The 14,573-nt window shown below is 44.4% G+C and overlaps 1 protein-coding gene across 1 annotated transcript in view; it reads left to right on the top strand.

Annotated features, from left to right (window-relative positions):
- The window catches only part of LOC124544941 (WASH complex subunit 2), a 154,707-nt gene that overhangs the window by 57,266 nt on the left and 82,868 nt on the right, over positions 1-14,573 (top strand). The gene's annotated exons all lie outside the window — the stretch shown is intronic.

Here is a 14,573-nt window from a genome sequence, read left to right as displayed (position 1 = left end):
CTGGTAAGGACAAACACCTTCCTTCTAACTACCGCCCCATTTCTCTCACAAGCTGTGTTTGCAAGGTGATGGAATGTATGAGTCATGCCCGGCTGTTATGATGGTTCAAGTCTCGCAATCTATTAACCACTGCACAACAACCATCTCGTTACTTTGTCAACCCATGGCGTGAACTGTTTTCTGCAGAAATTCCAGACTGTGGCTGTGTTTTTTGATTTGGAGAAAGCCTACGACACCTGCTGGAGGACTGGTATCCTCCATACTCTCTACATTTCCTTCAGGAATTTTGAAAAGATACAGGTTTCAAGGTATTTGTGAGTTTGCCTTGTCGGACACCTTTATCCAGGAAAACGGGATGCCGCAGGGCTCTGTCCTGAGCATCGTCTTTGCTGTCACCATTTACCCTATTATGGCCTGTCTCCCGCCAAGCATCTCTGGCTCCCTTTTCGTTGATGATTTTGTGATCATTTGCAGTTCACCGTAGACTTGTCTCCTTGAGCTGCGTCTTCAGCAATAACTTGATCATCTTTACACATGAGCATTGACAAAATCCTTTGTATGATTTGCTGGTTGTGCAATGGGTTTATTCGACGTGTTTGTACGTCTTGGGCTTGTTGCTCTTCCATTCATTGAAACTATGAAACTCCTGGGACTCATGTGTGATAGGAAACTTTCTTGGTCCTCTGACGGGTTATAAATACCTGTCCGCTGTACATTGTCTGTCAGTGTCCTCCTCTGTTTGTACTGATCCCTTGTCTGTTCAAAACTAGGCTATTAGTGTTCTGTTTATGCATCTGCACATCCATCTATCTTATACTTACTAAATACAATCCTCCATCGTGGCACCCGTTTGACCACTGGCACCTTTCACACTAACCCGGTTGAGAATCTCTGTGCAGAAGCTGCTGAACTACCATTGTGATATGATGTAATGTTCTCCTCAGTGGATACCATGCCTGGCCACCCGTCCTATGCCTCCTTCTTCAATGACTCCTTTGTCCGCCAGTATGGGGCACATCCCTCTTCTCTGTTGGCTCCTGGAGTGTGCTTTCAGCTATTGCTCCAGCAGATTAACTTTACACTGCTTGCCACTTTCCCGATGCAAAAAATGTTTCTTTTATTCCGTGATGAGAGGTTAGTGACAATGTTGAGTACATTCTTTGGTTCTCAGGCCCAATTGATTACTGGTTATAGGAAGAAAGAGCTTGTGGAGTTCCTGAAACCCGCTGTTATTTTGGTACACCTGAAGTTTATGGGAGGAGTGGATGAGGCTGATGAGTACTGTGATTGCTATGGTTTTACAGTATGATTGCACAGGAGGTGGAAAAAATTATTCTTTTGACTGATTGAAGTTGCTGTAGGTAACAGTTATATTCTTCACTCAGTAGGCAAGAACTGATGTGGAGATCCATCTTTCCTATAGGAAAAAATCTAATCAGACAACTAGTGTGCCAGATGAGAAATATAAATTCAAAGAAGAGAAGAAGACCATCATTGTCTGTATTCAAGGAGAGACTAAATGACAAGGTGCATTTCATAGTGCAAAATTTAAAAAAAGAAAAAAAAAATCAGCAAATGATTGCATGGTTTCTAACAAATGCAAGGAAAAAGGAGGAAGAAGAGAAACAATATTCTGCTGCAAAACACGCAAGAGGAATCATGGACTTCCTCCGGGAGAATATTTTAAGAAGTACCATACAGAAAAAAGGTATAAACAGTCATAAACAAAAAAACCTTATGTAATTTCAAAAGCTAGTGTAAAAGAAAATAGTTGTCATGTGTCCTGCTATTGCATTTTATTTAAAAATAAATAAATAAAATTAGAGGTGGAGAGAATGCAGTGAGTAGAAAAATTGGACTGGAAAGTTTTAAGCCACCTTATAAGTCACATGGATCTTTTTCCTGCATGTGTCAACACCTCGCTGTGTGAAGCATTCCTGAGCCCGAGGGTGATGTCATAGTGCACCACAGAGGAAGTTTATAGGCACCTTTGTACAAACTTCAAACTTCTATTTTGCAGTGAGAGACAGTTACAGCATTTGGAAAAAATAACTGTTTAATTTGTTTCTCAGTGTAGTTAGCCATCCCATATCTTCCACATATTATTTCTGTATAACTTTTTGCTACTCATAATTTTGGGTAAATGTTTGAAAGAAATTTTCATCTGTTGAAGGTGAGCTTCAATGTAATTGAGCATTAGATACATATGAAAATAAATATTTAGGAGAATAAAAATGTAAGTCTTGATTAACTAATTACATTGAACTCGATGGAGATTATGGAAAGAAATAAAGGTTCCACAACTAATGAAATGTTATGGGGTATTATGCCATGGTCGAATGGCTTTCACATTAAAATGCAACATTTCGTCACCATCTGCAGAGGACATTTTCAAGTGGGCTCATAGCTTTGAGTGTTGAATTCTCACCCTGACTCGCCACTGATTGCAGCAAAATTCCATTTATGCATTCTTCTGTGGAATTTTAATGCAGTCTAGCAAGCCAGGGTGTGAATCGACACTCGAGAAGCTACGCTTCCCCTTGAAAATGTTCTCTGCAGATGGAGAGAAAAGTTGGGTTTTAATTTGAAATCCATTCGACCACAGTGTAACAGGTCAGAACATTTTATTAATTGTGACATATCCAACCACGAATGTTTACAATTTACAAATAAAGGCTTTTTGGGAATAAAATTTATTTAGAATTTTTAATGGAATTTATCAATCCACCTTCCTATTACAGATCTTAAATTGTAATTAGTATATATGCCCAATAATTGGGAACACACCATTTTACTTATTGATTATACTTTTTTGTCCAGTTGTTTCAGTGTGTGCCACATCATGCGAGAAACAGATAAGGCTACTCAAATTACTAAGCAACTTTTTGATATGGCATTGTACACCTGACTGCGGCCCCCTTTCACTCTGCCTCCAGTGCAGAGGCTAAGTGGATCATCCATACATTCAAGACACAGATGCAGCAGGACCTGCAGACAATGTTTACCAATGCAGCCTTGCACATCTCCTGCACAACATATCGGCCAACACCTGTGTATGGGAATAGACAAGCCGAAATATTGCATGGGTGCCAACATCTCACCCCGTTACACCACCTGCATTCCATGCAACTTGCCCAGGTTGCATATACACCCACCTACATACAAGATGCCTGAGTCAGGACACGCAAGTTCGGCCAGCATCTGGGGAGGACACACAGTGATTTTGTCGGTCACGGAGGGGAGGTGGGTGGGTTTATCAGTTGCTTGATGTCGCAGCCAGGCCCATCTATCTCATTTGTCATCACAGTCAGCTCCTGCCACAAACACAGATACAAATGGCACCTTCATCCTGTTACCATCTCCAGCACCTGTCTCAGGCACCAGACTCACCACCAGCCGTGACTCACATCTTCACCCCGTGTCCCAGTACGACCCCTGCTCCCACTCAACAGTTCGTTACAGACAGGAGGATGGTGTGTGATTTTGTGGAGGCAGAAATGCTTCCTCCACTCCCACCTTTGCTCATCCCTATTTTATCTGTGTAGTCTGCTGCCTCTGGCATGCTGTCTGTCACTTTCATCACCCCTGCAGACCTCGGATGGTCTGCTTGGATTGGCTGCCCAAGCCCACGGTTCTGGGATCCATTGGCAGAGTGTTCTGCTATTCCAATCTCATATCCTCTCCTCACCCCTAGACATAAACCCTCACACTAGTGTGGCCAGTGGGCTGTTGGTGCGGGCTTATATACACTAGCTGCTGTCTGAACATCACTGATACTCATGCAAGGTGTGTACGACCCGGTACAACAGGGAGACACGGGCAAAATGTGGGAATTTTTCATCTGGGAGAAAACTGGGGAAAACATGGGAGTTTTTCATTGTTTTAGTTTTCAGTTAAATTTTTGTAATTATGACTGGTGAGAACCGATACTCTAACAAAGGATGTTACTGTATCTGGCTACTGCAGAATACTGCAGCACTAAAACATGAACGAGAGAAAAAAAACGAAAAAAAACTTAAATTGCAAAGGAAATGCACAAAAAAAAAAAAAAAAAAAAAAAAAAAAGAAAAAAGAAAAGAAAAAAAGAAATGCAGTGCTTATACAGGTACAAGCCAACAGCAAAATGTGTCATAGGCTTTAGGAAGACTATGCAATGCTACGTGAGAAAAAATTGCCTCTGATGAGCATGATGTCACAACTGTTTACATTAGATTCATTTCAGCACTTACGAGTGGGCTCATGCACAGTTAAGTCGCATATGTTTAGTACCTTCTCCTGCTTCAGGCAACGGAAATGTAGCTGTTGGCTGTGTAAGCAGAAGGGGAATCCTCGTTGCATCTAGAAATAAACTTTCCTGCAGACAAAAGGGGATGGGGCTATACGAGCTGAGTGTAGTAAAGCGAACGGATGAATGCCAATTGCTGTCTGATTATGTGGTTGATTGGGTTTGTGAATGATCAGCGTTGTTATAATTAGCAGCAAAATCCATAGATTCAGACTACCAGAGTGGAAATAAATGACTAACAGGAATAACAGGTAAGAAAGATTATGTATTATCTTTTCTGAAAGTAGTGCGGAAAATGCATCGCATGAACATGTAACAATGCCTAACCGGAGAATAATTGCGGGATAACCAAACCGGTGATTCTGGCAGGGCTAGTGAAATTACTAGCAACTAAGTTTTGGCAATGCCAAGAGTAGTTACAGAATTACTGATGACAAGATTGTTTGCTAAAACAAGGAAGGAAAAGAAATGGGGAAATCACACAAATTATGGAAGAAAATGACAATTCCAAAATTATATAAAAATTTCGTACTACTACTTTTCGATCTCATGCTTGAGAAACTAGAGCGTATGAATGAAATGGAAACTATTTCCTAACATAAAGCTTTTTGCTTGTAGTTGGCCTAATAGATATTTGATATTGGTTTTTTGTGAATTATGTTCTGTCGTGTTACAAAAATGACCATTTGTGCCAAAACAATCTTGTTTATTTGGTGTCTGTTATAATTGCTGCAATATTAGAGAGGCCTATTTTGTTTTATCTAGTAGACAGTGACAGAATAGACGTAATCAGATTGAGAAACCATATCAGTCTTGGGTACTATTTGTACAACAGCTTTTTCAGTATTAGACAGTGACATTTCCATTTTTTGTGTACCAAAACATTTGATGAACTTTGATGAGGTTATAGACTCTTTCACAGAAAGGAAAGCATGCCATGTAAAGCTGTAGCAAGATTAGAGAGAAAAAAATGCTAGGAGATAAGGATTGAAGAAATGTGTGTTGTCTTGCTTGTCTCCTGCCTTTACTGGTTTTATGTATCCTATATCTAATTTTATGTAACACAAAACAGGAAGTTATTAGCTAATAGGCAGTAAAGAGAGCAAATTTTCTGAAGAGTTATTGTTCTCCCTATTACAAATAATCCCATCCAGTATTAATTGTGAGTTTTCTTTTTTATTTCTTTAAGAGAGGGGCAGGATGTCAGGCCAGCTGAGCAGGAGAGGCACCACAGGACATATGAATTTCCACTATCCTGAATATAGTTTGATGGCATCCATTACAAAATATACACGTTTAAATTCCACAGAGCGACATACAGTAACGTGCGTTAGAAGAATGCTATGTGAAGAGGCATGGCACTTTGGCACACTTAAGACCAAATAATACGTCTTACGTTTCCGCGAACACACGTTTTATGTATCAGACTCTTCAGAAAGATGTGCGCTACAAAATGAACATATTTTTGAAAATTCAATTTTTTTAATTAAAAGTTTTGACGTCTTATCTCAAACGCTCGAGGGGTGGGATGGGGGGTAGGGGTGGGGGGTCTGGGGGGAGGGGGGGGGGCGAGCTTAATATCAGGTGGAGGTCTACTTCATTGGGAATCTGGACATATGAATGTGCACTTTAAGTACGCACTTTAAATGTGCACATTTTAGTGTTGTTCACGAAATTATGATGCTCGTGGAGTATCCTTTGATGTCTTGATTCATTTATGACATAATGTAAGATCTTTTAATGTTTTACACGTACAAACGTACTGGCTTCCTACATCATCGTAGCTGCGCAAGTGTGGTGCCCCCTTCTACCTGGCACTCTCCGACAACTGCTGAAATGAAACTATTTCTAATAGGTCACGGAAAAATATTGCGAATCGTGGTTTGAAAAGCTTTACTTTCAAAGTAAATTTCCTTTTACGCAAGTTGAACTATGTGCAAGAATGTACTATGAATTTCTTAAACCACAGAGTGTTTGACTCTCGTTTAAAAATCAACTCTGATGACAATCCATTTAGAAGAATTTCGAGCCCAGAAGATAAGACATTTATGCCGTCGTTAAAAATTTTACTGGTACCCTTGTGTTGTTTATCTTAAAATGTAACTGTTATAACCTTTAATCACTACTAAAGTGCGTGGAGATACAAAAGTAGAAACACTAGCGGGTTACATGTTACTAACTCCGTATCTGTCATTCGACTGCCGGGCCGTGACATGCGGCCGGCGCCGTTCATAACCAGGTGGCGCTCCCGCGCTCGGCCGAGCTGCGGAGCGCCTCTATCGCCGTGTTCGCGTACTAACGTAGCGGCACTTTTGAATGTCGTGGCACTGTCACAACACTTTTCCCCCCTTGAAAAAAAAACGCTCACTTTCGTGGAGACACGGACAGTGCGGAGACATCCATGGCCTCTTGGGAGGTCCCGAGAAGATCCCGCGGAGAAACACGAGAGTATGGTCGAAAATGTCCAGGACGGAAGCTGGCGCGTGGAACGTGCCTCCTGGACGAGATGATGGGTGAAAACTCCGGAGCAGCATCCATAGGTGTCGTGGACCTGGGGGTGTGCTCCAGCGAGATGGGTCCTGGAGAAGGCGGCGTCGCGACTGGGGCCGGTTCCGGCGTACTCGGAAGCGGTAGCGACGGCGGCGGCAGCAACACGCCCGGAAGATCGGCAGCAGCGACAGGACTGGCTTCTCGGGCTGGTGGAGACGAAAAAAGGGGCGGTGGTACCGGCGTGGCCACCACTCGTGGGCGCATCTGGTCGTAATGGCGAACAACCATGCCGTCGTCCGTACGTATTTCACAAAGCCGGCGGCCGCGAAGAGCCTGGACCACCCCTGGAATCCATTTAGGGCGAGATCCATACCCCCGTGCCCACACGTCGGCGCCCACCTGGTATTTTCCCGCACTAGGGGACACAGTACAAGGCCTGACAGGGTGAAGCAGATGCAGTAGGGTGCGCGGTTGGCGGCCATGCAAGAGTTCAGCAGGGCTGCGATCACCCAGAGGCGTGAAGCGATAAGAACTCAGAAATTGCAACAGAGCGTCATCTGTGGAAAAATCACTAAGGAATTTTTTCATTTGGCTTTTGAAAGTGCGGACAAGGCGCTCGACCTCCCCATTCGATTGCGGATGGAAGGGCGGTGCTGTAACATGATGAATCCCTTGTCCAGTACAAAAATCACGGAAGGCCTGCGAAGAGAACTGAGGGCCATTGTCCGTGACAATCGTGGATGGAAGACCTTCGAGCGCAAAGATTTTTGACAAAGCCAGCGTCGTCGCCGCAGTGGTGGGCGACGGACAGCGAACAACAAACGGAAACTTCGAGAAGGCGTCAATCAACAGTCGCCAATAAGTGCCGAGGAAGGGGCTGGCAAAGTCAGCGTGCACCCGTTCCCACGGCTGCGCCGGATCAGGCCACGGAGAGGGCAGAGTACGAGGCGCAGCCAGTTGTTGAACACACTGATCACACGCAGCGACCATGTGGGCGATGTCCGAATCGATACCGGGCCAATAAACGTGCCTGCGGGCCAGGGACTTAGTCCGAGAAATCCCCCAATGGCCCCCATGCAATAGTTTGAGAACAGCTTTGCGAAGAGAGGCGGGCACCACAACCCGTGGAGATGCGCCATCCGTGGCCAGAAGAACAACACCCTCACGAACAGACAGACGAAGGCGCAAGGCATGGTAGTTGCGAAGGGGATCCGACGCCCGGCCCTTGGTCCTGTCCGGCCAACCACGCTGAACAAAACTGATCACCTGACGCAGGACCGGATCCTGCGCAGTAGCTGACGCGACCTGCGAACCTGTAAGTGGAAAACCCTCGACCGCACGACGTTCTTCCTCATCAATGTGGAAACAGAGGAGTTCATCGCGATCGAAAACCGGGTCGGGGCCCATCGGCAAACGCGACAACGCGTCAGCGTTGGCGTGCTGGGCCGTGGGGCGATAGTGAATCTCATAGTGAAAACGAGACAAGTATAAGGCCCAACGTTGCAGGCGGTGAGCTGCCTTATCCGGAAGCGACGCCGAGGGGCTGAACAGAGAGACCAGCGGCTTGTGGTCGGTGATGAGGTGAAACTTAGAACCATACAAAAAAACGCTGAACTTTTTCAGAGCATAAATGATAGCGAGCGCCTCCTTTTCTATTTGAGAGTAACGCCGTTGGGCATCGTTGAGGGTCTTGGAAGCGTAGGCGATGGGTCGTTCCGACCCATCCTCATACCGATGGGCGAGAACAGCCCCTAGGCCATACTGTGACGCGTCAGTCGCCAGAACCAAGTGCTGACCCGGACGGAATGTGGCAAGACAAGCCGCCGACTGCAAATGAGCCTTCAGGCGGACAAAAGCCTGCTCACACTCGGCGGTCCAACAGAAAGGAACGTTTTTGCGTAACAGCTGATGCAGAGGATGAGCCACCGCTGCCGCGGAGGGAATGAATTTGTGATAATAAGCAACCTTGCCTAGAAACGCCTGAAGTTCTTTGACCGTAGACGGCCGGGGTAGAGCGGTAATGGCCGCAACGTGCTGTCGTAGAGGGCGTATACCCTCACGGGACAAGTGGAAACCAAGATACACAATGGAGGGTTGGAAGAACTGAGACTTGTCCAGATTGCACTTCAACCCTGCTGAACGCAGAACCCGAAACAGTGAACGCAAATTGCGAAGGTGCTCCTCAGTGGAGGCCCCCGTGACAACAATGTCATCCAGGTAGTTGATGCAGCCGGGAACGGAAGCCGTGAGCTGTTCCAAAAACCGCTGAAAAATGGCCGGCGCGCTAGCGACGCCAAACGGTAACCGCTGGTACTGATACAACCCACAAGGAGTGTTGATGACGAGAAATTCCTTGGAAGATGCATCCAACGGCAACTGATGGTACGCCTCCGATAAGTCAAGTTTGGAAAAGAACTGGCCCCCAGCGAGCTTGGTAAATAACTCCTCAGGACGGGGAAGAGGATAAGTGTCAATGAGGCTTTGAGCGTTGACAGTGGCTTTAAAATCACCACACAATCGCAGACTCCCGTTTGGTTTAGAAACCACCACGATGGGCGATGCCCATTCGCTGGAGGTAACAGGAAGGAGAATCCCCGAAGCTGTTAACCTGTCTATCTCAGCTTTGACAGGCGCACGCAACGCCATTGGAATAGGGCGTGCCCGGAAAAACTTAGGGCGAGCCGTAGGTTTAAGAGTAATGTGGGCTTCAAACTCCTTGGCACGACCCAGACCAGCAGAGAACACGGACGAGAATTCAGAACACAAGCCATCCAGCTGTGGATACGGAATGTCCTCAGATATGAGGTGCACATCATCATCAATGGAAAACCCGAACAACTGGAAAGCATCATAACCGAACAGGTTTTCAGTGCCCGCATGATCCACCACATAAAACGTGAGGGGCCTAACCACAGACTTGTAGGCAGTGGAAGCATCAAACTGGCCAACAATAGGAATTTTCTGCTTATTATAAGTTCGTAGATTTCGCGTAACGGGAGACAAGGGAGGGGAGCCCAACTCCAAATACGTGCGAGAATTAATGAGAGTTACTGCAGAGCCAGTGTCCACTTGCATGCGAATGTCTTTATCCAGAACACGAACAGTAACAAACAACTTATTCGTTTGAGAAAGCACACAGTTAACATCCATGTCCGATGCCTCGTCCTCGTCGACAGGAACTTTAGGGGACTGACACACAGAAGCAATGTGGCCTTTTTTCCTACATGAATTACACGTGGCCCAACGTTTTGGACACGCGGCTCTGTCATGCTGTACGAAACAACGTGGACAAGACGGAAGGGCGGAACGAACCTGCTTCTGTGGTTGCTGTTTTCGCTGCGAGTGTGGCGGCCCAACGCGACGTTGTTGACGCGAGTGCACCGCCGCCACATCGTCGTTTCCCTGTGAAACAGGCACATTGTCTGCATCGAAAGTGGTCTGGACAGCGCCTACATCACACCACGCGTCTATTTGCGCACCAGCAGCGTGAGACACTTCAAAGGATTGAGCGATGCTGAGAACTTCCGACAACGACGGGTTTGGCAATTGTAAGGCACGTTGCCGAACTTCTTTATCAGGAGCAAGCCGTAAAATAGCGTCCCGAACCATTGAATCAGCGTAAGACTCATGATGAGTGTCCGTGACAAACTGACATTTCCGACTCAGACCGTGGAGTTCCGCCGCCCAAGCCCGGTAAGATTGATGGGGCTGTTTACGACACCGGTAAAAAGCCACGCGGGCGGCAACGACATGGGTGTTTTTTCGGTAATAGTTAGACAATAAGTCACACATTTCTTGGAAGGACAGAGAGGCAGGTTCCCGCAGAGGGGCTAACTGAGATAGCAGCTGATAGATCCGTGGGGAAATCCAAGATAGAAATAACGACTTACACATAGGAGCGTCGACAACGCCGAAAGCCAAGAAGTGTTGCCGCAAACGCTTCTCATAATCCTCCCAGTCTTCAGCGGCCTCGTCATAAGGAGGGAACGGAGGCGGAGAAGAGGAAGACAGACGATGAGTAAGCGACGTCGACAACGCCTGAATAGCAGCCGTCAGCTGTGTTTGTTGTTCAATAAGCGCTTGCATAAGCTGTTCCATGTCTGCCCCGACACGAACACACAAGTCCACAATGCAGGAAAAAAAAATATCCGACCTCGTCGCCAAAAAGTGTTATAACCTTTAATCACTACTAAAGTGCGTGGAGATACAAAAGTAGAAACACTAGCGGGTTACATGTTACTAACTCCGTATCTGTCATTCGACTGCCGGGCCGTGATATGCGGCCGGCGCCGTTCATAACCAGGTGGCGCTCCCGCTCTCGGCCGAGCTGCGGAGCGCCTCTATCGCCGTGTTCGCGTACTAACGTAGCGGCACTTTTGAATGTCGTGGCACTGTCACAACAGTAACATGCACAAAAAAGATAAACATTGTGTGAAAGCTTAGCTTCTCTTGCAGCTTATTAACCTTAGAGACCAACATTATATGTGAAAGCTTTGCTTTTCTTGTAGCAACACTATGTATATTAATTTAAACCATTAACTTTTCCTGTTTGTGTGTTGGTGTGTTCGTGCTACTTAAGTTATGTTGCTATTGGCTGATTACATCATGTGTCCTATGCTCTAAATATCTGCTGTCATCAGTTGGCGAGATCACGTGACATGAGGTATGACTGGCTTACAAAAGCCCAATTCAATCTCTATTTCAATGCTTTGGAAAGTAACATGCGATGTTTGGTGGAATTCGAATTTATACTTTCATAATACGAAAATATGCAGCGTACATGTTGCTGCACATCAGAAATTTTTTCAAAAGTGTTTTTTTCCCCAAGTTTCGTTTTCTAAAGTGCCGGGAAATTCTACACCCTTGTATAAAACCATAACCATTGAAAGGATTGATAAATTTTACACTTCTGAGGGGAAAATATACTGTCACTTAACATGGAAAAAGTGTGTTTTCACGCGGGGGGAAATGTATTTTCAATCAGAAAATCTAGGAATTTTTTTTCCATGTCCACATATACACCCTGTCATGACATCATTTATGGGCATATGTTGACTCGGCATTTGATGTGCTGCTTCAACACTGCGTTCACTGGATCCTGTGCCATGCTGAGATGCAAGCTGCCAGCACTATTAAGGGTGTTATTAGCAATTTGTATTTTGATGGCTTTTTTAATTACACTGTCCCAGAAGCCATTAGTGCAAATCATGACAAATGTTTCCTCATATTTGATGTAGTAACTGTTTTCTAAAGCATACCCATACAAATCAAATTTCTTGGCTAGCTTAGGGGATAAAACCTCTCACACTCTTTCTTGAGTTGTTCTACAGTGTGTATTGTTTATGCAATGTAAGGCTGGCCAGACTCACAAGGTATATTGTAGACCCCTAGGTGTTCTGAGATATTCTGCATCTTTAACTGGTCTCAGTAATTGTTGGATTTGTGTCTTTTTAGCAGGCAGATTATTGTACCCAGTACTGTGCCTCAGAACAGCATGAAAGCAAAGTTTTTTCCCTGCTCCTCATCAGAGATCACATCATTTATTTGATGAACATTGTAGCTGTTGTTCCCAACACGATGTGTAGGTGGCTCAGCTCATTGGGAAGGTTATCAGTATGTTATATTGTTCTTGCATGATGCATCAAAGGTTGTAACATAGTGTGCTTCTGTGCAAGGGGATGATAGCTGATGGCATGCAGGTACAGATGGTGTGAATACCTTTTTTATAGAGTGTGTGGCCAAGGCAACCACTTCCTTTGCGGCAGACGATGATGTCGAGAATAGGCAATCCACTGTTATTTTCTACCTCCATAATGAACTGGAGTTACTATTAATGCTGTTGAGATATTTCAAGAACTCATCAAGTTTCTCATGTTTATATGACACACTGATGGCATGTTTGTCATTTGACCCAATGATTTCAACCTGGGCCTGATCACTGCCAAAACGTAGAGTGTGAGATCAACACAACCAGTTGATATACTCATCATATGACAGCAGATTCCTCAAGTTTCTAATCACTAATATCATTTAGCAATCCGTGTTTGTATCACATGTTGTGCATTTAAATGTGGTCTAGAGGGTTCCACCTCAGTTTTATTTAGAAGCAGAAAATCTTGTTCGCAGTATCTCACTTACTAAACCAGAGGTTGTACAGAGTTTCAGGGAGAGCATAAGGGAACAATTGACGGGAATCGGGGAAAGAAATACAGAAGAAGAAGAATGGGTAGCATTGAGGAATGAAGTAGTGAAGGCAGCAGAGGATCAAGTAGGTAAAAAGATGAGGGCTAGTAGAAATCCTTGGGTAACAGAAGAGATACTGAATTTAATTGATGAAAGGAGAAAATACAAAATGCAGTAAGTGAGGCAGGCAAAAAGGAATACAAACGTCTCAAAAATGAGATTGACAGGAAGTGCAAAATGGCTAAGCAGGGATGGCTAAAGGACAATATGTAAGGATGTAGAGGCTTATCTCACTACGGGTAAGATAGATACTGCCTACAGGAAAATTAAAGAGACCTTTGGAGAAAAGAAAACCACTTGCATGAATATCAAGAGCTCAGATGGAAACCCAGTTCTAAGCAAAGAAGGGAAAGCAGAAAGATGGAAGGAGTATATAGAGGGTCTATACAGGGGCGATGTTCTTGGGGACAATATTATGGAAATGGAAGAGGAGGTAGATGAAGATGAAATGGGAGATACGATACTGCGTGAAGAGTTTGACAGAGCACTGAAAGATCTAAGTCGAAACAAGGCCCCGGGAGTAGACAGCATACCATTGGAACTACTGACAGCCTTGGGAGAGCCAGTCCTGACAAAACTCTACCATCTGGTGAGCAAGATGTATGAGACAGGCGAAATATCCTCAGACTTCAAGAAAAATATAATAATTCAAATCCCAAAGAAAGCAGGTGCTGAAAGATGTGAAAATTACCAAACAATCAGTTTAATAAGTCACAGATGCAAAATATTAACGTGATTTTTTTTACAGACGAATGGAAAAACTGGTAGAAGCTGACCTCGGGGAAGATCAGTTTGGATTCCGTAGACTTATCTTAGAAGAAAGATTAAGGAAAGGCAAACCTACGTGTCTAGCATTTGTAGACTTAGAGAAAGCTTTTGACAATGTTGACTGGAATACTCTCTTTCAAATTCTGAAGGTGGCAGGGGTAAAATACAGGGAGCAAAAGGCTATTTACAGTTTGTACAGAAATCAGATGGCAGTTATAAAGAGTCGAGGGACATGAAAGGGAAGCAGTTGTTGGGAAGGGAGTGGGACAGTGTTTTAGCCTCTCCCCGATGCTATTCAGTGTGTATAGTGAGCAAGCAGTAAAGGAAACAAAAGAAAAGTTCGGAGTAGGTATTAAAATCCATTGAGAAGAAATAAAAACTTTGAGGTTCGCCGATGACATTGTAATTCTGCCAGAGACAGCAAAGGACTTGGATGAGCAGTTGAACGGAATGGAAATCTTTAGTGTAGATTATTATTACTGTTTTTAACAATAATTTGCGAATGTATGATAGAATTTAAAACACTCTGACATGCACAGTGCAACATTGCAGTTACGCTAGCACCACACTGTTTCTTTTATTGAGCACTTTCCACTGAGCAGTTTTGTTTTTCCTATGCTGATTTTGTACACTCTTGTATTACAGAAGAAAATTTGTCAAATACTACCTTTGTCTTGATTATATCTTTTTGCTTTATGTGGGATGAAAGCATTATTAGCTGTCATAAAAAAAGTTGGTTCCATCATATCAGATTCGTTAAGCAGAAAGGTGGAAGGAGTATAAAGAG

Source organism: Schistocerca americana, chromosome 8 (assembly GCF_021461395.2).
Source record: "Schistocerca americana isolate TAMUIC-IGC-003095 chromosome 8, iqSchAmer2.1, whole genome shotgun sequence".
Classification (NCBI taxonomy): domain Eukaryota; kingdom Metazoa; phylum Arthropoda; class Insecta; order Orthoptera; family Acrididae; genus Schistocerca; species Schistocerca americana.
Note: the sequence above shows the minus strand (reverse complement) of the source record. Positions and strands in the feature narration are given on the sequence as shown.